Source organism: Haemaphysalis longicornis, unplaced genomic scaffold (assembly GCF_048455015.1).
Source record: "Haemaphysalis longicornis isolate Haplotype H1 unplaced genomic scaffold, Haemaphysalis longicornis Haplotype H1 scaffold_4, whole genome shotgun sequence".
In the NCBI taxonomy this organism is placed as follows: domain Eukaryota; kingdom Metazoa; phylum Arthropoda; class Arachnida; order Ixodida; family Ixodidae; genus Haemaphysalis; species Haemaphysalis longicornis.
In genome coordinates, this window is record NW_027526361.1 from 102,241,484 (window position 1) to 102,264,586 (window position 23,103).

Consider the following 23,103-nt stretch of genomic DNA (forward strand, 5'->3'; position numbering starts at 1 on the left):
AGCAAGTGAGTGTTGATGCTGTATTTTCTTGCATATAAAGGGGGCTCGCCTCGTAGCATTCCTATGAGACTAATTCACGACCGACAGGCTTAAAAACTATCGTGCACCGATGTGAAATGTTTTATGCATCGTGAAAATGTTTATTGTTTGCTTCTCATACAAATGTACCACTTGTGCACTGAAACATAAAGTAAAACAAGCAAGCAATAAAATAAAGCAGGTGCCATTATTCAGTGCAGACTAGCCAAAGAGCAGCTTGGGTGTGACCACATTATCAGGATGTGAAAGGAGAAACATGGCGAAAGAAGAACTTCTTTTTTTTGCATCCTAATAACGTGGTCACACTCGAGCTGTCCTAGTCAATACCCTCCAGATAAGGAGGCCCAACTGTGTACTGACATAGTCAGTGAGAGAGAGAAAGAGAGAAATGACTATTATAATTGTTGGTTGTTAAGACATGGTGGGTGTCCTTAGTCTAGTCCTTAGTCCCCGGGGTGCCGGTGGCTTCTCTTGCGATTGTTCAGCAATGCTCGTCGCAGTCAGCACTAGACAGTTCCTCACTCCACTGCTCCTCTGTTAGAGGCTGTTTGTTGTTGTTGTTGTTGTAATATGTATTGATTAATCCTAATTACACTCCATGCCTTGACCTTTGTCATCGCCGGAGGGGGAGATGGGGGAAGGGAGTTGGAGGAGGGGGGGGAGGGCGGTGAGTGTCCCGACTAAATGTGGTCCTGTACGGCGGCTTCTCGAACATATACGAGAAGAGAGTCGAGGACCATCTTCCTGTGTTCTGTAGACCCTTCAGGATTGGTCCACTCCCGCAGCGTTTGTGGCCTGACTTGAGGAGGAATGAGTGCATGTGCGCGGTTTCTCTGGTCCTTCAAGGCAGGGCAGCTCCATAGCAGATGGTCAAGGTCAGCGACTTGTTGGCTGTCAGGTGATTCGCAGAGTTTGCAGGTACCGTCACCGGCGTGTAGACGAAAGTGTGTCATGATGTGCGGCGTTACGGCAGTGTTCGTCCGAATGCGTCGGAGTGTGACCGTTGCCCACCGGTTATAACCGGATGAGATAGGGTTATCCTTTTCGGGTAGACGAAGTCGAAGCGCTGCACGTCACTCAGCAGGTGCTTTGGCAATGGCTTCCTCGTAGTCATACCCTTCCTCTTCCGACTCGTCGGGCAGCACCTCCAGAGATGGAGGTGTCGACGCTTAGAGAGCGGGAAAGACGTTTGTCGGTCGCGACGGAGGCTTCTGGCAATTATCGGGGTTGGAAAGCATCTCCCGTGCTGCCTTGTGTGCCTCCTCGTTGCCCGGTATCCCGTTATGGCCAGGACCCAGCGAATTGTAATTGTGCAGCCTTCTTGTCGAAGGTCTCTTGCGGCTGCACGAATTCTTGTGACTGTCCTACTGCGCGTGTTATTTTTCCCTCATTCTCACTCTCTCTCTCCTTGGAGTCCGTATAGAGCCGGAAAGTGGTTGGTGCCTCAGTCGGGCTTGTGGCGGCAATTCTGTGCGCTTCTTTCGTCACTAGTAGTAAGGCCTTTGGTTCTTCTTCCTTCACAGATGGGGTACCACGGAGAGCCTTGGCTCTTTTAGTTTTGGTCTTGTCGCAGTACCACGCTATGGTGACCTGATCATTTTGAAGAGCTGTGCGCTTCTTTTGTCACTAGTAGTAAGGCCTTTGGTTCTGCTTCCTTCACAGATGGGGTACCACGGAGAGCCTTGGCTCTTTTAGTTTTGGTCTTGTCGCAGTACTACGCTATGGTGACCTGATCATTTTGAAGAGCTGCGTCAGTGTAAATCCTGCACACCCGTCGTTGCGTCGGTACGCTGGAGCTCTTTCAGGTGTGTTGTTGCTGCTCGTTGGCGATGTGTTGGATATTCTGCGCTTGTGTTTTTGGGCATGGGCTGGTGATCAACGATGGGTATTTGCTTCCATGGTTCAGGCGGCTGGTAGATCGGAGGCTTCGTGTCCAGTGAGTGACCAAGTTGACGTAGAATGGCCCTGCCGGCTTGAGTGCTTTCGAGGCATAGTAGTTGTGAGGCTTAAAGCTTTCAGCTCTGTCTTCAATGGTGTTCATCCCTGAGTGAAGGTGGAGATTATAAACCATTGCGAAGCGAGGAAGACCAGAGACAACCCGCATGGCTTCGCGGTTAAGGTATTCTACAGACTCTCATTTTTTTTAGAGTCTATAGAAGTTATACCCGTACATCACCTTTGGAACCAACAGGCCGTTTACCAAAATGCGAAGAACGCGTTCATCGGGGCCCCACTTCTGTGAAGTAACCCGACGGATCAGGGCAAGGGTGCTTTTCCACGTAGCGGTCAATTTCTTGAGCCATGTGGTGGCGCCCCCATCCCTCGTCTATGTACAGTTCCTGTATATAGCTCCCGCAGGGAGCTAAGAGTTGCGCGACCGCCCGCCATCTTTGTTATCCGGATATCTGCGGGAAAGCTGCCTGTCGTGAGTGTAGGAGCCTCGCCGCCACGCTTCCGACGGCGGCCAACGTGCAGTGGGGGCACTTCGGTCGGCGGCGCCTTACGGCGGCTACACCGGATTCCTGCGGTGTCGCTCACGCTGCTGCTGCTGCTGCTGTTCCTGGGCGGGGCACGGTGCCGCCCGCGTCGGCGGCTGCGGCGCAGCCGTAGTGGGGGCTTCTCTGCGCGGCATGGATAACCGGAGTGACGGCGGCGCGTGGAAAAGGGTCGCGCAACTCTTAGCTCCCTGCGGGAGTTATATACTGGAACTCTACGTCTATGTCAAGACCGAGAATGCGGACAGTAGGTCGTTCTTGGATTTGTACTTCATTCATGGTGAGCTTAAACTGGCTCTTTATGTTTTGTTTGTGTAGCCGTTTGTTTGCCACTACTACAAAAACAGTCTTCTCTGGAGATGGAGCGAGTCCTACCTCTGTTAAGAAAGAAGAGATTGTGTTCAGACCTTGCTGCATTGCTTGTTCTTGTTCGCCTATAGAGCCTCCCTTTGTCCAGAGTGTAATGTCATCTGCATAGATCATGAAACAAAGGCCTTCTATCTCATCCAGGAGTGGGGGAAAGTCAGCCATGATGATATTAAATAGCGTTGGCGATAAGACTGAACCTTGAGGTACTCCGATGCAGTTTGCTGTTTTGGGGCCGAGTGTGTCACCAACTCGTACTCGATAGTGGTGGTCTCGCAGGAAATCTTGCACAAAGGCGAGTGGCTTTCCGTCCAATCCTCGGTTGCGTGTGCCTTGGATAACTGCCTCATGAAGTACCGAGTCGAATGCTTTTTTTACGTCGATGGCTACCACTAGACGGGGATCACATGATGAGGTGTTAGCTATAACATCTTCTGACAGCATTTTTAAGCTGTCTAGAGTAGAAAGGTGCCTCCGGAACCCCGTTTGACGTGGGTGAAGTTGGCCTGTTGTTTCTAAATGCCATTGAATTCTTGCGAGAACCATCCTCTCCATAAGTTTCATAATATTAGAAATCAAAGAAATGGGTTTCAGATTCTCTATTTGTGTGAGTGGTTTGCAAGGCTTCGGAACGGGCACCACCGGCGATTCCTTCCACTCATTAGGCAGCAGAGAAAATTCCCAGACAGCATTGAGCCAGTCAAGGAGTTGCTCCTTGTGCGCTTCAGGCAAGTTGCGAAGGGCTGCGTAAGTGATCCCATCCAGACCAGGTGTGCTCGTTATTTTGGTTTTCTGAAGAGCTGATAGAAGTTCGGCCGTTGTAAACGGGTCATTTAGACTGGTGTTCATTTCGGGAGGCGTCGTGCGTGGGAGAACCGGCGCTCTTGGCTTCACCCCAAGTGGGGGTTGTGGAAAGAAAAGTTGGCCGGCCTGTATCGCAAGATCAGTCTCTGTGATGCCCAGTCAAAGAGCTATGTTCTGGCCCGCCGTTGTGTTCTTTCTTTTGTCCTGCATGCCACGAAATGTTGTCCAGATTTTGCTGAGCCCGGTCTGCGCATTGAAGGCGGCGCAGTAGAGGCTGTTTGTGAATGTGGTGCACCCAGCTGCCATATGGTTGAGGGTGGCTAGTTGGTTGCACTCAGGGCACAGCTTCGGGTATTGGGTTGGGTAAAGTTTGTCAGCTTTAGTCCCCTCGGTTTGCTGATGTTGAGGATTACTTTCAATGTGTTGTTCCTTTATTTTTATTTCTTGCATTATTGGTCGTAAGAATTTTTATTTCTTACTTTATGAGAGAAAACATGAGGATTAATTTTGCCCCACGCCGAGGACATAGGCAGAACACAGAGGCACTCCCCAAAAAGCGCCCTCCTGTTGCTGTTTGGCTGCACGTCACTGGAGCAGTGTGGGAAAGCCCATTGTTGTGAGCAGAGAACGCAGTGCATCTTTTCGAACGTTGAAATGCCTCGAAAATTTATTCAGAATTTTGAAATTGGTCTATTTGATCTGAAGATGGACTGAATTTTCCATTATTTGCTCTGATATTTTAAAGCTTGAAATATTTGAACACCTCTCATGTGATGGTTGTTTTTTGGTAAGAGTTGTACTGCTTGGGCGGCAGCTTGAAGTTTACGCACGAAATGCGAAAGGGGCATAACCTGAGGTTTTTAGATATTGACTTCTGTGTAGCAGAAAAACGTGTGTTGGATGTTTTGTCCCCGCGCAACCAAAGGGCTCCTGCCCTTTGAATCAGCTCACTCAAAAACTGTAAAACGTGCGATAGCCTTGATGTGCTTGGAGTCCTCTATACAAAAGTCTTGTACTCATCGTATGCAAACCAGTTTTGACGCCCAGGTCTCTCGACTATTGGATGCCGGGTACCCTCGGTCGCTACTGGCGGCTGTTTCTGAGGGGTTGCTTCAAAAACTAAAGCGTAAGCGGGTCAAACCTAAGCTTGCAGCCGAAAAGAAAACGAGGCGTGAGGTGGTGCCATATTCCCATAAAGTAGCTCACAACCTTAAGCGGGTTGCTACGAAGTATTGGGTTCTGATTGTGTTTTCTGCACCACGCAAGCTAGGCGGGTTGTGCAGCCGTATCGCCGGAAAAAAGAAGCCTAATCCATGTGGTAAGAAGCACGCCAAGAAGTACGTGGGATGCAAAGTTGGCATAGTTTACCAGATACTGCTCACTTGTGACAAGGTATGTATTGGGCAAAGTGGACGTTGGCTAAATGATCGTCTCAGGGAGCACGATTTATCAATCAAGAAAGGCACTGGATCACACTTGCCCATGCATTGCCGTGATTGTGGTTGTACGCCGCGCCTCAAAGAAATCGTTATCATTGACAGAAGCAATGACACTGTGGCGCGTGAGCTTTTAGAATCGTACTTCATTAAAAAAAATCGCAAGGGGTGCATCAGTGAACCGTCTATATCACTTTTTAGCAATGAGTTTCATTTTTTTAGACAGCAAGCGGTTGGCAGGCTCTTGAGTATTGTGGTGTTGCCATTGATATTACTATCTGCTTTTATGTGTTTTTTCTGTCTTGTAGAAGCCTATATAAGGCAACTTCTTTTCCTGCAAATAAATAGTTGTGAGTGCGCATCGTCCGTCTTTCTTCGTCTGTCTGTATGTCCATTTAGCGCAAGTTTCGTGATACATAATGCACCAACTAGCCCAACAGCACATTATATTGTACTGCTTCCTCTATTGCGGGGACGCTGGCCATCAAATATATCTGAACTAGTGAATTCAATGGCTCACTTCTTTTGTTAAGATCTGCAATGTCCCTGAAATGGCGGAAGCGGTAAGACCTCCAAGCAAACAAAAGAGAAGGGCAGCCACTGAGTCCCCTGCACTGGCACGATGGAGTAGCTGCTCATTATTCCGCAACCAACGAAACTGGTGTGACGGCACGTGGCATGCGTGTGCTTGCACAGATGTGATGGCAGAGGGTGTGACGATGTGTGACGCACGCACGCCGGTCCCTTGCACCACATGCAGGTGAGCCTGGAGCGCGATGAGCGAGTGGTGGACGGCCGGTGTTTCAGCCTCACAGCCTCATAGCGGAGGGCACAGGCCACCGACCCGGACACCCAGTGCTGCTCCTTTTGCGAGGTAGTATGGCACCACGTTTTAAGTGCAGAGCACTTTAAGGGCTCACCATGTCGCCGTAGCTCGCTGTAATGCTCTATGCCAAGCAACTGCCGAAACCAGGCGGCGCAGCGAGATAATGGAACCAAGTAGAGCCCGGCGTTCTGTCGTAGGGCATCCTGCAGAGGCTTCGAAAACCAAGCGGTTTAAATAGTCATAACCGTTCAAAACTCGTGAAATGCTGGCGCTTGTTTAGCGCCCCGTTTAGCGCAAAAAAAAAAAAAAAACTGCACGTACATTTGACGCAAAATATATGTAAATAACCGGCAGCCCCCACGTTCATTTAGTTCGGAACGCTTGTTGGGTTGGCTTTTACGATAGTAAGCGAAAAAAAGTGGCAGCGCGGGAGGAAAGTGGCACGTGCGAGAGCAAAAGCAAGCACAAAAAGAACAGAACTCCCGCTGGCACAGTTTCAGGCACGGGGCGCACAAACACTACAGAGGCGGGTAATTTGACTTGCTTTGGGTGGTAGCAGTGAGTGGATAACGGCACTGCAGCCCATTATGGGGAATCACTGCTTTGCACTTCCGACAGCTGTCACAGTGAGTGGAACGGCTTTAATTTTTTTTTAATAATTGCGGGGCACTTTAGGTTCCCTGCTTTTTATCGTAGCTCATCCAGGCTCACGGCGTCACGCGCCCAAACAGATGCTTTAAAAGATCACCGCTTCCCCTGGTCGAGATCGAACCTGGGTCTCCTTGCGTTAGGAAGCTGTGATGTCAATCCCATTGCATCACAGAGGCACATGTTACTTATGTGCAAAGTGTTGGGGGCGGTCTTTGCGCTGCGCCATTGCCACGGACGCTGCCGTTGCTAGGCCACAAATGAGCGCACAATAACCTAAAATAAGAAAAAAAAAATCACTAATTAGCGCATTAATTGCCCCAAATTAATAAAAACTCCATCCAGTGTCTCTTTAGAGGCCTTTTCATGGGCTGACTACTTTTGGTATCAACGCCAGGCTGATACTGAAACTAGCCTTCGGACCCTCTGGCAAATCACTGCTCCGCACTTCATCATGTTGACTGGAACTGCTCTAATTTTTTTGCTGAAGTGTCAGTATTGGGGCTTCAAGCACTTTTTTTTGTGTACAAATGACTCATCACATGCTCATGCTCAAATTTCTTGCCAAGATTGCAACTTATCCTTTGTTTATTTCAGTGATCATGATCAGAAGCAGCACTTGCCTGGTTGCTCAGAAATTGATTAGAAAAATTTATTTTGGGAGCTAAAAATCACGTACGTGTTCATACATAACTTTAATTGTTCACCTCACCATTCTTACTGCTATAAAAAAAATGGTCCCCTACATTTAAGCGCAAATAGCTCGTTCAGCAGGCTTATAAATAAGCCCTGTCTAATCTGCGTTTGCTTTTTCCAGCCTCAGCCAATCACAGAGCTGGCACATATGACACCAGAGGTTCTGTTGCGCGAAATGAGCTAGTGGGTCGCATGGCCATTCCCTTTTTTCCTAATTATGTAGCTTATTTGAGTGAAGTTTACGTTAAAAGTGGTGTCAGTATGATTCTCAGCGAGGCAATACCAAACTTGTGTTTTGTCGGCATTTAAGTGAAAAAATTCGTAGAAATGGGTTGATTGGTGGCATGTTGTCTTTTGTGTCACATGTGCAGCTTGTTGTGGTGGCTTGCTTGTGCGTGCAGGTTGAAAGAGCAGGACACGGAGAAGCTTCGCACGGAGTACGAGCAGCTGCTGGAGGGACTGCGAGAAGCGAGGGAGGCCCGCGAAGCGGACCTCATACTCGCAAACCCCGGTTCGTGTTTCCCCCATTGTTCTGCGCATAACTATCAGTTGGTGACTTTTTATCATCTCGTTGTTTCTGTCGCTTGCTGCCTTTTGCTAGCTGTTAGCTATTAGACCGATCATCATCATCATTGTAATTAATAGCACAAATGTCTTGACTCTTGGAAAGGGGCCATGAAGACAAAATATGACTTCAATTTGAAGCAACTATGTGTAGGGAACAAGGAACTCTGGAACAAGGAACACGCTCATGGACTCAGTGAACAAGGAACCCGTATGCGGTAAAACGTCAAATATATTTTATATATGGTCAGTGTTGGCTTTTCTTTTGTAAGCCGTGAAGTGTGTTTTTAGCTGGAAAGAAAAAAAAGGTAAATAATAGGAGAAAATCTTCACATTTCGGGCTGTGCAATGTCAGTTATAATAAGATGGGGGGGGAGGGGGTGGGAGGGAGGTACCTCTAAAAACATACTTATGAGAACTGCAAGCTAGCATGCAAGCAATAAAGTGGAACTGGAGGTAGCACTTTGGTCAGTGGTTGCCAGCGCCTCGGAACAAGTCGCAGTGATGTTGTGAGGGCCTAGCAAGAGAGTAGTTGGTGAGTTGCTGTGTATTATTTGTTGGAAGCTTGTGATGAGAATGGCCTCATTGTTATCGGCACAGAGCAGCGTTCTTAATGAACCAGACTTGCATTGTTTCTTCATGGCCCTTTTAATAAGGGCACTGAGTTGAGCATAGGCATCTAAAGGTTCCTGTCAATATTTTTTTTAAATTTATTTACAGATACTTGTGCAGGAGTGAAAACTAAAAAATACATTGGTTGAAATGCAACGTACAACTCAACAATACATCAGTACTGCTTGGCATAGTTTAGAAATGCACAACGGACATTAGTGGAAGACATATGTGCAATAGACACAAATATCCTGCAACCTTTGTGCAGGTTCATGTTTTAGAGGGCAGGTGCAGTTTTTCAGCATCAAGCTTTTCTGTAATCACAGTGTAGACCATTTATAACGTTGCCACTTATTGTGCGGGACCGAAAATAGTAACGTGGGTTGTTGTGACCACCGGGTTGCCTCCCATAGAGCTCGATGCTCAAGCGTACCACTTATGAAGCAGTTGCCCGAAGCGAAATACCGTTTGTAGTGCGGTTTTTTGGCGGTTCCGGTGATGCACTGGTGCAGCTGGGGCATCGTTTTAGGATTGCAAAAAACAAAGAACTACGATGGATTCAGCCATCTGACGCAGCCCTTCTCTCCTGTAACTTAAGACACAGAAAATACCAAAAAGAAATGGGCACACTTTAGTTTTCGTGTTCCGTTTGTACTTGCGTGATATCCACAGCTGCCCTTGCTGTTGGCTCACCTCTGAAGATAGTGAGCCGCCCCAAGCGCAGTAAGTTGTTAGGTCGTTGCGATCAGAACCTTGTGCAGATAAGCCACCACCCTTTTCGTTTGAACATCTGGAGATGAGCCAAGCCGCGACGCCGGATTGTTTCCAGTACCTCTAAAGCCTGTGCTACACGGCAACTTTCAATTGACAGTTGGACTCTCCACCATAACTGCTCCCTATGTATTTACAATGGGGCACTCGATAGACAATTGGTTCAACGGCCTACCAAAGGCCTTTGAAACGACCACGTAGCACGGGTATAAGTTGCGCTGATAAGCAGCCTTCAGCATTGTGAATGCAAGGTGCCCTTGGGGGAGGAAAGAAAAAGAAAACAATCCCGGGCCATCTCCACTAACGTGAAACCTGGGGAGGGGCCAAGCATGCAGCGTAGAAGTGTATTCTTGGAGTTTTGGTGTTTTTGCCCATGGAGATGAAACCGTTGGGGGTAGAGGTATACAGCTTTTGCTGTAAAAGCAGCACCAAGCGCTCCCGTGTGAGGTGTAAATGAGTGTCCCGGTGTTTTTGTAGTACGCATTACGTTCTAGCGCGAGGCGTAAACGAGTTTCCCGGTGTTTTGGTACCGTGAATGCATGAGACGAACAATGATTGCATTGACGGAGACACCAGCAGCCCAGCCCCTAAGGGGCTTCGTTCTAAAAATTTCCGGATTGCATTTCTATCTTGTTGTCTCGCTGGCATACGTCCGGCTGCTTCCCTCTCTACGGCATCTGTTCTTCTAAATGCTAAGAAATTCAGATCCCTCATAACATAAACACAAAGTATAAGTTAAAGCTAGGCTCAAGGTCAGCAAGACCGTGAAGCAGCGTCTAGCGTAGAACAAAAGATGATATAAAGACCATGCCTCTATTTTTAAATGGCATTCATTTGACTGAAGATAAAGAAACAAAGAATGAATGAAAGATAGGTTACGATCTGGTTAGATTCACGCATGTTTTGTTTGTAGTGTGGTGCTGCTTATACAGTGGAATCTCGATGATACGAATCTGGAGGGACCACGAAAAATATTCGTATCATCTTAAATTCATATGGTATCTACTGATTTCAGTTTTGTTGTTAGAATGGTTAGCTACATAAATCTAAAGGGGGAAAATTTAAACTGATCCCAAAAACGCAGTGCTTGGACTAACCACTGGGCGCATTAGGTGTATGAGAAATGACTACAACATTTCAAAATAGGCAATATAAAGCATTGATCACCGGTGATCGATTTGAATAAGCCGGGTAACGAAAGAGTTGAAGTGAGAGCTTTCTGAGTGGAACCAATGGTGTCCTGTCAAAAAGACAGATGTATTTCCCCGTGGACTGAGTAGCTGAGATAAGATCTGTAGACATAAGTGGGCTTCCACCGTATCAAAACGGTTACTGCAAAATCACAAAAAAGGGGACATTTCTATGTAAGGCTGTACATGCAGCGGTCATTAAGCAGGCGTACAATAGTGCTCCTTTGTCTCGTAAACCACGCGTATTGGTTTACATTTATATCATCCATAGATGTTTATAGGGTGTGAAAAACTGTCACACTGGTTCGTTCTTTGTTTGTGATTTGGATCTTTGAAGGTTTGACGATTGATTGGACGCACTTTCAGCGAAGGTTGGGCGCACTTTTGACGATGTCAAAAAGCTTTTGCGCCTCTCTCAACTTTCTCGAGGAAGGGATGGTAAAGTTTTTGGCGGTTGAGAAAGCAACATTGTGTGGTGTCTTTGCACCCAGCCCCAGTTGGAGGTACGAAAGGATTCACTTTTCTGGACAGCCACTCAGCTTTGGTCTTCTTTAACTAGCTGCAACCTTCAGGAGCTGGTTTTTAACCCGCATCAGACCTGTCAACAAAGCATCTATAGTGGTTTCCCATTGCGTATCAGGTGGTTACGGTGTAACTGTCGAGATAGTCGCCAGACCTTTGCAAATCCCCAAACGCTCACACTGCCAGTGGCCACAGTACGGCGTCTGCTTGAGTGTCCATGCAACTAGTTTTGAGAACACACTATGCAGCCCTTGATTTTTCCAGCATTCGGTAACTTACGAGGTGGAAAAATTGATGCTTCACTAAGCACAGTGCAAGACAACTTGGGTAGCTCCAGCAAGCAGTCGGAATATGGATGATAGAGAGGATGCTTGGGCACAGGAAACAAGCATCCCGTATCAGAGCGCAGACTCGCATGGAAGACGTCATAGCTCAGTTTAAAGGGGGGAGAAGTGGGCTTGGACTGGCAAGTAATGCAAACAAGTGACATCCACTGAACCACCAGGGTAACGGATTTTATACCGAGGGATGGAACTATGAATACAGGAAGGCCACTAACTCAGTTATTGAGGGATGAAGTCTCAAAGTTCAAGGAGAAAGAATAGACTAAGGCATCACAGTGTGGCAGTGGCTGGGAGAACAGGAGAGTGTGGACCCAAACAGGCTGAAGACGACGACGATGATGGTGATGATGATTTGTCAAGATGCATTGTCTCAGTGGTTTGACCGACTGAAAATGAGAGCAAGGACTGCAAAAGTGTGAAAAAAGCAGAAATCGTTTATTGAGGCATGTGAATAGTAGGGATGAAGTTTTACCGACAATAGGTAAGGGGAAGTGAAATGACACTTCCTTGTACCGAGCGTACAATGCTGCTATCGTGGTTCTGTTTGATTCAGCAGCACTTGCTAAAATCAGTGCGGAAGTCTTGCTGTTGGTTTGTAAGCGTGGTGATCAGCCTGTGCTTTCTCCTTCGGTGTACAAACGGTGTAGCAATTGCAAACCAACCCCACGGTCCACCCCTGTTTAGGTGCAGAGGCAGGCAAAATATAAGGGCTCTCCTGCACAGTGCTGGCACAGAACTGTCGAAGAAACGGCCCACGAAGTGCAAGACCAAAATGGACACAGCTCGTATAGCTTCTCCAATCTCTTTGCACCACTTGTAGGGTCAGTTGGTTCTGCATGTGCTTTTTGAGCATAATTAAAAAATCACTGTTATTCAGTTACAAAAAGTTTGTGGTAAGTTTTTTTTAATTGAATAGTTGCACAACCCCTTTTAGTTGCATTTTTATTACCTTAAATTTACATGCCAATGTAAGTCCCAACCTGCAGTTCATACGCCTTTAAACTGCCATTGTTTGTTTGTTGAATTGTCACTTCCCCCCCTGATGGCTTAGTCCTGTTTGTTCCCTTTACCTCACTGTGCTTCTCACTTACGAAATTGCATGAACTTCTTTACCCCTTCATTGTGGTGTTTTAATCTTCGGTGGGGCCAACTACTCCGTTCCAGTGCTTGTTGCTCTGGCCTAGTTTGACGCCTTGTCAGTCTTCTCCCCCCAGGTTATCTGCCAAATGAACGCACCATACGTGTGGTGGGGTGTGTATTGACCTTGCACCCGCACCCCCCGACCCCCTCCACTAGGTGTGCCTGGAGCGGAAGCCCCTGCGCTTTGCTGTCGAGCGCCTGCGCTCGCTGCTGCGCACCGTGGAGGTGCCCGACCCCACCAACTTCAGCCCCCTGGTGCGACTCTGCCACTTCGCCAGCTTCGTCTCCACATACACCAAGGGTGAGAGCACTGGGGCTGCACTGGGGGGAAACATATTGCGATGGCTGCCCTTTCAAGCAGCCAAGAGATTGCGAGAGTGCGAGTACAGGGGGATTATTACAAGATGGCATCTCAAACATATGACATGCAGGGGCAAGTTTCCATCAGCGTTACTGTGTTCTGTTTGCTTATTGAAGTCCACAGTGAGCTTTAGTGGCGCAAACCAGAGTTGAGCTCCTTCTGTGAGTGGTTGTGTTTAAAGGAGCCATGAAGAGAAAACAGAAGTTTGGTTCATTAAAAAGATTGCCTCATTAGAATCATACTGACGTAAACTTCGCTCAAACAAGCTACATAATTAGGAAAAAAGGGAATGGCCATGCTACCCACTAGCTCATTTCCCGCAACAGAACCTATGATGTCATACCAGACAGCTCTGCGATTGGCAGAGGGCGGCAAAAGCAAACGCAAATTAGGTAGAGCTTATAACCTTGCCAAACGAGCTATTTGCGCTTAAATTTAGGGCATATTCTTTTTAAAGCAGTAAGAATGGTGGGATAAAGAGTGTGAGTTACGAAAGCACATGTAAACATAGAAGTACCGATGCGTACTGCTGGTGGTACTGCGCACACTATGCTTGTTTAGCTGCACAGAACTGCAAGGCTTCGGGGTTGTCTTATACCCCTGCTACACTAGCGCCCAAATGTCATTCGAACCAAATGTCATTTGACTCAAATGCCAAGTTCTGCTGCACTAGGTTTTGAAATGTTATTCGGCTCAAATGACATTCGAGCCAAATGAGCACCGAGGGAGACATTTGGGATTTCAAATGCCATTTCCAGCACACTCGCGCACAGCGTTCCAAGTCAGCATAAACAAATACATTACTGGCGTACTTGAAACGAGCAAATATTCTTAATTGTGGGACTTTGTTTACTTCTCGTTCACTTAAATCGTGATATCAAGATGTAATAATTCTGTACTCTCAGCATTAGTGCGAGCAAGCAACGAACCAGGGTGGCCAGACAGCACAAAAAACCTCGATTGGGATTCAGAATTAAGCAAAAACCGTGTCAACGTTTACGTTATTGGGAATTTCATATCATTTCAATACGAAAGACTGCCGCTAAATTTGATTGGTGCATTATTCTGTAAAAACAGAACTCGACAGCAGTAGTGCAATGCAGCACGGCGAGCGAATGCTAAAGCTTTCAAATGAATTGCAGTGTAGCACGGTGGATTCTGAATGGCACTTGAAGCACTCCATTTGAGTCAAATGACATTTAGTTCAAATGACATTCGGACCCTAGTGTAGCTGGGGTATTAGACGACACTGGCCGATTGAAGCAAGCAACGGTGTCTTACGTGACCATATTTGTCGAGCGAGCACTATGTTTCACGAAACAATTTTCTCCCAGGACAAAAAGAAGCCAGGTTTAAAGACGGTCAAAAACAAACCCAAGGCAGAAAACGGCTTGCCATGGTATGGTGTCACCATCTAGGTTCAGTAACGTAAACACATGCGCAAGTACCTCGGTGCCAACACCGCCGTTACAGGGTGGAGACACCCTTTGAACGGTCCCGTGTTGCTGCGATTGGGTCAACGGGCTCAACGCATTGTACTTTTCGTTTCCCACGAGACCCAGCAACGCGAAATAGATATGATGATTCAAACTCCGCCAGTTAACCGCGTTGCGCCGATAATTTAAACGCAGTTTTGATACAATGACCTGCTTCTATGGCGAGCCAGTGACCCAAGATGGCGGCCCCAGTGTATACATGTCTCCACCCTCTATGGCAGACGGGTGAATCTAGGGACCCTAGGCTGCAGAGCGGTCGGTTCCTGTGATGTCATTTCAAACCACGAAAACACGATTTACAGGGAAAATAAAAATTACAACATAAATTAATTTCTCGGTGAATAAAGCATCGTTTGCATTCGGACAAGCGCTGGGGGCACTATAAAACACGAAATCTTTCTAATAACACAAACTTGTATTTTGTCTTTATGGCTCCTTTAAAGTGCAGCCACTGATTGACTGAAGGGGAGGAGGCTGTTGTCAAAGGCTGCCGCGTCGCCCACTGCGACGCAGGCTTCACCATCATCGTGGAGCCCTTTGACGAGCGCAGCCCGGGCATCCCCAACCCGGTGATCAACCTGTCCTGCATGGACGCCTCGCTGTCCATCAAGCCCGTCTTCAACCGCTTCCAGTCAGTCGTCATCACCTCGGGGGTGAGCGCTCTCAAGCCGAGTTCCTGGGGGTAGGGGTGCCCGCCCCGTAGGGTTTCCTGCAACGTACACCCTAGATAGGAATCTTGTGCTGGCGTTTCTGTGGCTCACATCAAGACAGTTCATGTGGTCGTGTACCTCCCTGATGTCATAGAATTTCATACTAATATATACTAGAGGGAGATCTGGCGCCACTGTCTAGGCGAGCTGCGCTTCAGCGAGCGTTCCGTCATGTACCGGGCAGGCACGTTCCACTTGTCCTTGGCATGGCTCATGAAAAGGCGAAAAGGTTGCCCCTGGCTGCAAAAAAGCAATGATACTACTGTAGAAGTTTAAAAAAGCCATGAAGAGAAAATGCAAGTTGGTTTTATTCGAAAGATTTTGTGTTTTATAGTGCCCCCAGCGCTTCTCCGGATACAAACGATGCTTTATTCACTGAGAAATTAAACAATTTAGGTTAAAATTTTGATTTTCCCGCTAAATCGTTTGTTTTCGGGGTCTGCAATGACATCACAGGAACCGACCGCTCTGCAGCCTAGAGTACCTTCATTCACGCATCCGCCGTACAGGGTAGAGACATGTAATACACTGGCGCCGCCATTTTGGGTCTCTCGCTCGCCGCCGAAGCAAGTCATTGTGTCAAAACCGTGCTAAAATTATCGCCGCAACGCGGTTTACTGAAGAAGTTTGAATCATATTGTCCGTTTCGCGTTGCTAGGTCTCGTGGGAAACGAAAAGAACAATGCGTTGAGCCCGTTGGCCCAATTACGGCGGCACGGGACCGTTCAAAGGTTGTCTCCACCCTGTACAGCGGTGTTGGTTTGTTCCCGTGTTTCTTTACGTTACCCGAACCTAGATGGCGCCACCATACCGTGGCAAGCGTTTGGTTTGTTTTTGTTCATATTTAAACCTGGCTTGTTTTTGTTCTGGGAGAAAATATTCGTTCCCTGAAACAGTGCTCGCTCGACAAATGTGGTCACGTAAGACACCGTTGCTTGCATCAATCGGCCAGTGTCGTCTGAGACAACCCCAAGCCCCGTAGTGCTGTGCAGCTAAACCAAGCATGCTGTGCGCAGTACGAACAGTAGTACGCATCAGTACTTCTATGTTTACATGTGCTTTCGTAACTTCCACTGTTTGTCCCATCATTCTTATTGCTTTGAAAAGAATGTGCCCTAAATTTAAAGGGGCCCTGAAAGGCGTTTTGAGCACACTAAATGAACTAGCGCAATCGTTAGATTGGGTCGTCAACGTCATCTGTGCAAAGTATTACTCTTTTACACGCAGCGGAAAGCTCACACTTTTGTTGCAAAGTTTGTCGCTTTTTTCTCACCCTTTCCTTCGTGTTTTTGGACGCCGCCATCTTCACATGTCTACATCATCGATTCCCAGATGTTCGTCATGAGCTAGACATCCTGCTATTGGGCGGCTTTTTCACGCACTTCCGGCAAAGAGATGAGTCGTCTGCTCAGCGTCGGCTCGCCGGCTGATCTGCCGGCGGAGTGCCGGAGTGCTTGGACATTTTACGACAAACGAAACAAGTGTAAACAAACGTTTAACCGTTTGTATTAAATGCAGCACGGCCATAACACGACATGGATATTCCCTTACCTGAGTACGTTCCGTAAAGAAAGCGTTGAAGCCCCGTGGCACTTCTTTCGTGCAATCGCAGAGAACGCCCTGAGCCGAATGCCCGGATTTGACGCATACATTTTATTCTACTTCAAAACAATCCAGAGATGGGTTTCAAACGAACACAACGTCACAACATGCGTTGCAAGTCTGAACCGCGATTGAAAGACGATGGGTTGCCTCCTCCTGCCCGTCGTAACTTCGGCACTCACCTCGCGCGCGGTTTGCGGGGACGAACAGCAAGTCACTTAACTCCGGCGCACAAGCCGAGATGGCTTTTAGCCACGCACACTGCACATACCCCATGCGAAGTTGAGTCGTACGTCGCTCGAGAAAGATAACCCAGACCATGGGAAGCACTATCCACCCGCAGAAGCACAACGTCGCATTGCATCGCGAAACAAAGACGTCCACAACACACACACCATCGCCTCTTGTAATGTCAAACGCATCTCGCACTTCCCAATGGGAGTGTGTGGTACGCCTGCAGTGCCCACATGTCGCGAGGTGGGGCCCCGAGCTGAACCGGGAACACGCAACTGTAACTGAGTTCTACAGTGGTTTGTGCCTTGTTGTCAAGGCAACCGATGTTTGAGATTCTCAAAGAAGTGGCGCTCGCTCCAGCGCTAGAAAGCTCAGAGCCGCGGTGGAGCATGCTTTGCCAACGTTGCCGCTCTCCACCACGCGTCGCCCCAAGCTGAACTGGTCACATGATTGAAGGGTTTTGTGCACGGGTTCTGTATCGATTTAAAATGTCTTTTTCACATGCCGCCGGCAGGAATTACGACCGCCGCAAAATAAGACCCGGCACCAGCGGGGCCACATCTGATACGGCACTTTTTGGATAAACAGTGTCGGTGCATCAAAGGGAACGAGCGCACGATCTTCTCCGTACGGCTGCGAGTTCGCCGCCGATAAAAAGTCACGTGCCACCGATAGCAACTGCACCAACGAACACCGCGAAAGGGCAAGGCCAGGCCGCCGCACACATGCGGCCAGATTTTTCGTTCGGTTTTCCAGCCTTGAGCGAAGTGCGGGATTCATGGTGTCAACAAAGCTTGCCCGTAGCAGACGACGTAGCAGCGCAATAGCGGAAGTACGTCACCGCTGCGGAGCGCAGCATCATGGGAGGCAAAGCTCGCGCGCCGTCAACAGCGGAGAGTAAGTCGAAAGGAGGAGGAAACGCGGAGCGACGATAATGCGCGGTTTTTAATTTACGATTTCTCAGCTAATACTCATCGCTTTAACAAAATTTTTGCGGGAGGAGATTGGAAATACATTGCTTTATTTGGGTACATGTACATCCATGCATCGGCGGAAGGTATTTCAGGACCCCTTTAAGCGCAAATCGCTAGTTCGTCTAGTTTGTAAGCTCTACCTAATTTGCGTCTGCTTGTGCCGGCCTCCGCCAATCGCAGAGCTGGCTCGAAGGACATCATAGGTTCTGTTGCGGGAAATGAGCATGGCCATTCCCATTTTCCTAATTATGTAGCTTATTTGAGCGAAGTTTACGTTAAAACTGGTGTCAGTATGATTCTAACGAGGCAATCTTTTGATTGAACCAAACTTGTGTTTTCTCTTCATGGCTCCTTTAATCAAATTTATTTTATTAACAGTGAAGCTGTTTAGCAAATCGTAATTTTTTGTGAGTGCAGCTAAAATACCAAGAAATTGCCGAGCGAGCCTTGTGCCGGCCACCCAGCAGTTAATAAAAGCAAGAGAATGCCTAGCGCTCGTGTGTGTGTGCCTCGCAACGACCGCCAAGCGTCCCCGGTGCAGGTTTGACAAGCCAAGCATACCCATGTAGGAAGATTGGCCAAGATTGTGGCAACTGCCCGGCAGTTGAAAAAAAACCAAGGAAATGCCTAGCGCTCGTGTGTGCGTGCCTCGCAACGACCGCCCAGTGTCCCCAATGCATGCTTGTCAAGCCAGGCATACCCACTTAGGGAAATGTTTTGTAGCGCAAAAAGGCCGGGACCTCATAGAAGAATACGGACGGGACAAACGCTAGACACCAACTGCCTAGCCCGGCAGTTAGAAAAACAAAAAAATGCCAGTTCGTGTGTGCGTGCCCTGCGGCAACTGCACAGCATCCCCAGTGCATGTTTGCAGGCCAAGCATGCCCACTTAGGGAGACTGGACAAGATTGGCCAAATACAAACTCTAGCGTTCGCCGCAACCACGGCAACACTTGCTCAGAATGAGAAAGACTCTAGCGTTTGCCGTAGTCGTGGCAACACTTTGCTCGGAACGAGAAAGACACTTTATAGCGTACGCCCTTCCAATGTGATGTCCAATGATTATCACTCCCAAAAAAATGAAAGACTTTGCTCACACTTATAGCAACAATGATGTGGTAAAGGTCAATGCGGCAGCGAAGAACAAGCGAAGAAGGCTGCAATCGTGGACTTGAAGCTTTCGGGATGGCCAAGAAGGTTGTGTACAGTTTCGCTACCTTCAAGTCTTGCGCATTATTAGTGTGTGCTTCCTTCATTTTTTTTTTATAAAATTGAAGCCCCAAAAACAGTATTTGTCAGGGAGTATTTAGTAGCTTTGTGCAAGATGAACAAGAAAAAGATGTTACCCTTTTTTGTTGATTTTGACTTCAATACAGAAAGCAAGCCTTGTGGCTAGGCAAGCCAGGTAGGTGAGGAAACTCGCTAGCTGCGATGGCGGCGCCCACAACAGCCCGCGATTGCAGCGCCACATTTCCCTCTACTATATATTGGTATGAAACTCTGTGACTGATGGCACATGCCCACCTTACTCTCATTATTAGCTTGGAGTAAAACAATTTAGTGGCAGTAAATTCAAACACAGTTCCACAAAAATGCCAAGAAGAGTGTTTTATTGCGTCGGTAGGAAATAAAGCACTCTGTTTTTAAGCTGAGGAAATGGAAAGTACAGCATATTTCGTTTTACTTAGATTCTTTCGGAAAGGTTGTCACTGCTCTATAAAGGAGGCCATGACATATCAGTGCATAGCGAAGAAAGCAAATCTTAGGAAACGCTTAAGAATCCAAATGTCATGCCAAGCCCAAGCCAGAAGCTGTATTCATCTTTTAACCTCCCATGATGACATGGATGCACAGATGCAGTTTTCTCCCTGGTATACTTGCTAAGAAACTGTGGAAGGGCCCCTCTGCTTTGTCAAGGTGTCTCTGACGTCAACGCTAGTCATGGCACATCTGCCGTCCATTTCTTGTGAAAGATGGGTGTTTGGGTATGTCACCGTCACTGGGATGGTCTTTTGGCTAGCATCTTTGTGCATTAATGGCTTTTGTGGCCCTGTTTGTGTGTGTATGACCGACATGCCCTGGCTTTTATGCAGTCACCTCTTCTTGGAGTTTTTTCAGCACTTGTTGCACCTTTGTTTGTTGGGTTAGATGTAGTAGTTCCTGTAGCCCTGTCTTTCAGGATGGCTAAGCAGACGCTAGTGACACAGGCATACGCCACGGAGAACCACTCATCGATGTAGTGATTTCGCAGACAGTGTGGGGAACGATATTTCTTATCTCTTAATAGAATGCTGACAACGTAAGGCGCTGAAGGGAGATGTGCTTAATGTTTGCAAGCACTCTGCTGTCGCGTCGAGGTACTGCTACCTAGCCGTGCTCCACAATTTCTTGCTCTTATTTTGTCACATTTGTGAATAGGGAGGAAGGGGTGTGTAGTGGAGTGTGCATTTACGAGCGTTCGCATTCGTGAGTGCACATAAAAGTCTCCTCAATGTCGCCTCAACAGTGTACCTTTTAATAACACTTCCCGTGGTGTCCATGTGTTGCAGACCCTGTCCCCCGTGAGATGTACCCCAAGATCTTGGACTTTCGGCCCGTGGTGTCTGCTTCTCTTAGCATCATGCTGGCACGGCCCAACATCTGCCCGCTGGTAAGGGGGGGACAGCCTTCAGCGCGTTCGTGTTCCTTAACAAAGTGCAAGTTAGTTCAGCACGAAAGAACTAGCCTCCAGTAGCTCAAAGAGCTCTGTTCCAGCCACGAAAGAGGCTTTCTTAAAGGGAAAAATGCTACAAAAATGAAAGAAGCGCACACTAATGCGCAAGACTTAAAGTTGGCAAAGCTGTATGCAACCTTCCTGACCATCACGAAGGTTTAAGTGGGGACATGGCTCTTAAAACTATTTCTTTTAATTTTTAAGTAAACTCTTTGAAATTTGTCAGTCTTGCTGCTTTTTCCGCACTGATTTCAAGTATGGCAGTATTTTTTTAGTTGGCCAATTAGTTTCCGAGATAATTACAGGTAATTAACCATTTCTGGAGGAACAATAGACAAAACCGTGTTGGTCATAAAACTGTAATCTTTACATTTTCCAACACTATGAACCCTGGTGAGTGCAATAAGACAGTCTGTTTTTATATGCATCGCTTGGAACTACTTTTACAGCTCATTAAACTTAAGTGTTTGAAAAGGGCATTCGAAATGGTTCCTCGCCACTGGTGCCACCAAGGTTTCATGAGCTGTAAAATTAGTTCAACCACTGGTGCAACAAGGTTTAATGAGCTGTAAAATTAGTTCAAAGCGATGCATCAAAAAATGATTCTCTAATTGTTCTCACCATTATTAAACCGATTTGCTTTCTCTTTGCTGCCGCAATGACCTTTACTCCATCAGTGTTGCTATAAGTGTTAAGCTTGAAACTAATTTTACAGCTCATTAAACTTCATTGTTTGAAAAGGGCATTCGAAATGCTTCCTCGCCACTGGCGCCACCAAGGTTTAATGAGCTGTAAAATTAGTTCGAAGCAATGCATCAAAAAACTGATTCTCTTATTGAACTCACCATTAAGCCGATTTGCTTTCTCTTTGCTGCCGCAATGACCTTTACTCCATCAGTGTTGCTAAAAGTGTTAAGTTCCTTCAATTTTTTTGGAAGATAATCATTGGACATCACATTAGCAGGCACACGCTATGACATGCTTTCTCGTTCCAAGCAAGTGTTGGCACGACTACGGCAAACGCTGGAGTCTTTCTTGGTTCGAGCAAATGTTGCCACGATTGCAGCGAACAGTGGAGGTTTTTTTCCCCCGGCCAATCTTGGCCAATCTCCCTAAGTGGGTGTGCTTGGCTTTACAAAAGTGTGCCGGGGAGGCATGCACAGAAAAGCGCTCGGCATTTTCTTGGTTTTTTAAACTGCCGGAAGGTCGCCGCAATCTTGGCCAACTTCCCTAACTGGGTATGCTTGTCGTGGCAAGCGTGCACAGGGGACACTGGGCGGTCGTTGCGAGGCATGCACACACATGCGCTAGGCATTTTCTTGGTTTTCTAAGTGCCGGGCAGTCGCCGCAATGTTGGCCAACGTCCCTAACTGGGTATGCTTGTCGTGGCAAGCATGCCCAGGGGACACTGGGCGGTCGTTGAGAGGCATGCACACATGAGCGCTAGGTATTTTCTTGGTTTTTTGAAGTGCCGGGCAGTCGCCGCAGTGTTGGCGAATTTCCCTAACTGGGTATGCTTATCGTGGCAAGCGTGCGCAGGGGACACTGGGCGGTCGTTGCGAGGCATGCACACACGAGCGCTAGGCATTTTCTTGGTTTTTTTGAAGTGCCGGGCAGTCGCCGCAATGTTGGCCAATTTTCCTAACTGGGTATGCTTGTCGTGGCAAGCGTGCGCCGGGGACACTGGGCGGTCGATGCGAGGCATTTAAAGGGACCCTGCAACACTTGCCATCGACTACTAGTAATTTATTTTGGGATAAAGTCTATTGTCCCAGCAATCTCCTCCCGCAAGAATTATGAAAATCCGTTCACAATTAACGAAACTACGCGCGATGAGAAATCGCGCATAATCGTTCCCTCTCAACTCGAGCGCGGGCAAGGCGACGAAAGCTGCGCGCTCTCTCCCGGAGAGGGGGGCGGCTCGCGGCGTTCTCTTCGGCGGCCTTCGATGTATCACATGCCGAATAGTTTTCTCCTTTCCTCCGCAACGCGGAGGGGCCTATTTCCGGTCTGGTGCCACAAAAAAGCAGGCATGGGTGCCTGCTCGCAAGTGCGCGCTCGCGCTGGTAGGGCGTTTTTGAAGCAATAAACGTTTGTAGTCGAGTGGTCCCGATGAAAGGGAAGTATTGAGCTCATCACCCAAACTCCGCGCGCACTCAAAACACAAAATAAACGGCAAAACTGTGCCTACAGGTTCAGGCATAGAAGAGGTTCGTACACAGCGATGACGACGGCGGAAATGGGAGAATCTAGCCGCGAAGTTGACCAGTGACAGCCGATCGGGCAGCCATGGCCTATGTGACGTCCCTCAGGCCATGCATAATGAGGACAACTGAAGAGAGAGCGGTTTGTTTTTCCGCGTCTTTCACATCGATTTGCGCGCTCACCGCTTGACGTGCAGGTGTAATATTTGGCTCAGGTATTCCTGGCAGTGTAATCTAAACGTTGCGCAGGATTACTTGCACTGGTCAAAGAGTGTTGCAGGGTCCCTTTAAGTGCCGGGCAGTCGTCGCAATCTTGGCCAATTTCCCTAACTGGGTATGCTTGTCGTGGCAAACGT

The 23,103-nt window shown here is 47.7% G+C and overlaps 1 pseudogene across 1 annotated transcript in view; it reads left to right on the forward strand.

Annotated features, from left to right (window-relative positions):
* The window catches only part of LOC144179893 (general transcription and DNA repair factor IIH helicase subunit XPD-like), a 58,958-nt pseudogene that overhangs the window by 13,745 nt on the left and 22,110 nt on the right, over nucleotides 1–23,103 (forward strand). The window contains exons 6-11 of the transcript XR_013324335.1: nucleotides 5,901–6,014; nucleotides 7,712–7,821; nucleotides 12,528–12,540; nucleotides 12,610–12,754; nucleotides 14,824–14,963; nucleotides 20,380–20,480. The product of XR_013324335.1 is annotated as a general transcription and DNA repair factor IIH helicase subunit XPD-like (transcript). The remainder of the gene's footprint in view (nucleotides 1–5,900; nucleotides 6,015–7,711; nucleotides 7,822–12,527; nucleotides 12,541–12,609; nucleotides 12,755–14,823; nucleotides 14,964–20,379; nucleotides 20,481–23,103) is intronic.